This window comes from Cetorhinus maximus, unplaced genomic scaffold (assembly GCF_964194155.1).
Source record: "Cetorhinus maximus unplaced genomic scaffold, sCetMax3.hap1.1 HAP1_SCAFFOLD_1860, whole genome shotgun sequence".
Lineage (NCBI taxonomy): Eukaryota > Metazoa > Chordata > Chondrichthyes > Lamniformes > Cetorhinidae > Cetorhinus > Cetorhinus maximus.
The window spans coordinates 1-3,479 of record NW_027597800.1 but is presented as its reverse complement, the minus strand read 5'-3'; the positions used below and the strand labels follow the sequence as shown (position 1 = coordinate 3,479).

Here is a 3,479-nt window from a genome sequence, read left to right as displayed (position 1 = left end):
AACACCGGCTTGACCTCGGTGGATCTGACTGTGAATGCACGGGACACAAACAGGAAGTCTATCCTGGAACGAATGGACCCGTCTGGCCGCGACCAGGTGTATCTACGCTGCGCTCCGTCTGCAGGGTTGCTGAAGACGTCGTGCAGCTTGGCATCCTTAACTGTTTCCATCAGGGATCTGGACGTAGCGTCCAATCTGCTTCCGGCCCTGCCGGCGAGTGTTGGGTGAGAGTGCGTGTTTTTTGTGTGTAGCTGCTGCGGGTGAGTGAGTGAGAGAGAGAGAGAGAGAGAGAGAGAAAGAAGGAAAGTTGGATTTTGGAACATGTACATGTTGAAAAGTAAAGAAAGCAGATGTTTGTAAGAAAACTATTTTTAGCATTGAAAATCCCCTGGAAAGGGGAGGGTGCACCGTTCCCAGAGATACTGCAATACCGGGTCGATGCGTGGAGTGGACGGAGCAAGCCCCTATTCCATCTCCCTGCTCCAAAAATCAATTTAATATATGGTCCCCAGATAAGGGACGTATCAGATATTAAACTGATAAGAACAGATTTTTTTTTTTTTTTTGTAAAAATATACTTTATTCATAAAATATCTTCAATCACATTCCAAACCATTTCAAAAACAACATTACAAGGGTACAATCCAGGTTAAACTTTTACAAAATGTATCACCAGGTGCATCAGTACAAACAATATTACAATCATTTACAGCCTTTCATTTTGATCTGTACAGCCCGAGGGGCTCTAAACAGTTCCCAGTCTCTCGGTGCGCTGTGGTAGAAAGGTCTTAGACAGCGACCCTTCCCCATTGCGCCTTTGCGGCAGCTGCCCCAAGCTTTAGTGCGTCCCTCAGCACGTAGTCCTGGACTTTGGATTGTGCCAGTCCGCAACAATCGGTCGGGGACAACTCTTTGTGCTGGAAGACCAACAAGTTTCGGGCAGACCAAAGCGCCTCTTTCACCGAGTTGATGATCCTCCAGCTGCAGTCGATGTTTGTCTCGGTGTGTGTCCCTGGGAACAGCCCGTAGAGCACAGAGTCCTGTGTCACAGAACTGCTCGGGATGAACCTCGACAGAAACCACTGCATCTCTCTCCAGACCTTCTTTGCAAAGACACAATCCACAAGGAGGTGAACAACGGTCTCTTCCCCACCACAGCCACCTCGAGGGCAACGTGCAGAGGGGGTGAGCTTCCTGGCGTGTAGGAAGGATCTGACGGGGAGGGCCTTTCTCACCACCAGCCATGCCACGTCTTGGTGCTTGTTGGAAAGTTCTGCCGATGAGGAATTCTGCCAAATGACTTTGACAGTCTGCTCGGGGAACCATCCCACAGGGTCCACCCTCTCCTTTTTCCTCAGGGCCTCTAGGACGTTACGTGCTGACCACTGCCTGATGGACTTGTGGTCAAAGGTGTTTTTCTGCATAAATCTTTCCACCAGGGACAGGTGGTACGGCACGGTCCAACTACTTGCAGCGTTCCGCGGCAGCGTGGCCAGACCCATCCTTCGCAACACCGGGGACAGGTAGAACCTCAGCACGTAGTGACACTTGGTGTTTGCGTACTGAGGGTCTACGCACCGCTTGATGCAGCCACACACAAAGGTGGCCATCAGTATGAGGGCGACGTTGGGCACGTTTTTTCCCCCTTTATCTAGAGGCTTGTACATCGCGTCCCTGCGGACACGATCCATTTTCGACCTCCAGATAAAGCGGAAGATGGCTCGAGTGATCGCCGTCGCGCAGGAGTCTGGAATGGGCCAGACCTGCGCCACGTACAGCAACAGCGAGAGTGCCTCGCACCTGATGACCAGGTTCTTACCCGCAAAGGAGAGGGAGCGTCGCTCCCACATGCCCAGTTTCCTTTTCACCATAGCCACTCGCTCCTTCCAGTTTCTAACGCATGCCCCGGTCCCTCCGAACCATATCCCCAGCACCTTCAGGCCGTCAGCCCTGACAGTGAAGGGGACAAAGGATCGGTCAGCCCAGTTCCCAAAGAACATGGCCTCGCTCTTCCCACGATTTACCTTGGCTCCCGAGGCCAGTTCGAACTGGTCGCAGATGTGGATCAGTCTGCGCACCGACAGCGGATCCGAACAGAAGACGGCGACGTCGTCCATGTACAGGGAGGCTTTTACCTGAGTGCCTCCACTGCCTGGGATCGTCACTCCTCTTATGCCCGGATCCTTCCTGATGGACTCGGCAAAGGGTTCTATGCAACACACGAAAAGAACAGGCGAGAGAGGACAGCCCTGCCTGACTCCAGATTTAATCGGAAAGCTATCTGTTTCCCACCCATTGATTGAGACTGCGCTACTGATGTTAGTGTAGAGCAGTTGGATCCAATTTCGAATTCCCTCCCCAAACCCAATTTTGGAGAGCACATCCCCCATGTAGGTGTGCGATATTCTGTCAAAGGCCTTCTCCTGATCCCAGCTGATGAGGCAGGTATCCACACCCCTGTCCTGTACATAGGCAATCGTATCCCTGAGCAGCGCCAGGCTGTCAGAGATCTTCCTGCCTGGCACAGAGCAGGTCTGGTCAGGGTGAATCACCAATTCCAGAGCGGATTTGACCCGATTGGCGATGACCTTGGACAGAATCTTATAGTCCACATTCAACAGTGAAATGGGTCGCCAATTTCTAATTTCCTCCCTTCCCCCCTTGTGCTTGTAGATGAGGGTGATGATGCCTTTCCTCATGGATTCTGACATACTACCGGCCAGGAGCATACTCTCGTACACTCCTAGCAGGTCTGGGCCGATCAAGTCCCACAGAGCCGAATACAACTCCGCCGGCAAGCCGTCGCTTCCGGGAGTTTTACTCTTCTCCATGGACTCAAGGGCCTTAGTCAGTTCATCAGGAGTTAGCGGTTTGTCCAGGCTCTCCCGCGTACTGTGGTCCAAGACCTCCGTGATAGAGGACAGGAAGGACTGGGAGGCCGTGCTGTCCGTGGGCTTCACGTCATACAATCCGGCATAAAAGGATTTGCTGATCCTCAAAATGTCCGACCGTGATGACTTTGCTGAGCCGTCTTCTTCCTTCAGGCTGCTGATCACAGAGCTCTCTCTGTGTACCTTTTGGAAGAAGAAACGTGAGCACGTCTCATCCTGCTCCACGGAGCGGACTCTGGAACGGAAGATGATCTTGGAGGCCTCCGAGGCAAAGTGCGAGGCTTGCTGGCCCTTCACCTCTTGGAGCTCCTCCTTGACATCGACCCCCATCGACCGCAGCCGGAGCAGATTCTGCATGTTTTTCTGTCACGTCATTTTCGCCCGACCATTTGTTTTGTCGCCACCAAATTACTCGCGCCATTTTTAACCCCGCATTTGCCCACTCAAAAATCTCTCTCAAACCCCCATGTAACTCCCAACCCACCATCACAACAGTCCCCCGACTCCCAGCAGCGCCCTCCACCCCCTACCTCTCTGGACTTTTGTGTAAATACAAACTCATATCAGTCAGCTATTAACTCATATGCA

At 52.4% G+C, this 3,479-nt stretch overlaps 1 pseudogene; it reads right to left on the bottom strand.

Annotated features, from left to right (window-relative positions):
• Nucleotides 1-397: 397 nt before the first annotated feature.
• On the bottom strand, nt 398-576 carry LOC144676734 (U2 spliceosomal RNA; annotated as a pseudogene).
• Nucleotides 577-3,479: the final 2,903 nt, after the last annotated feature.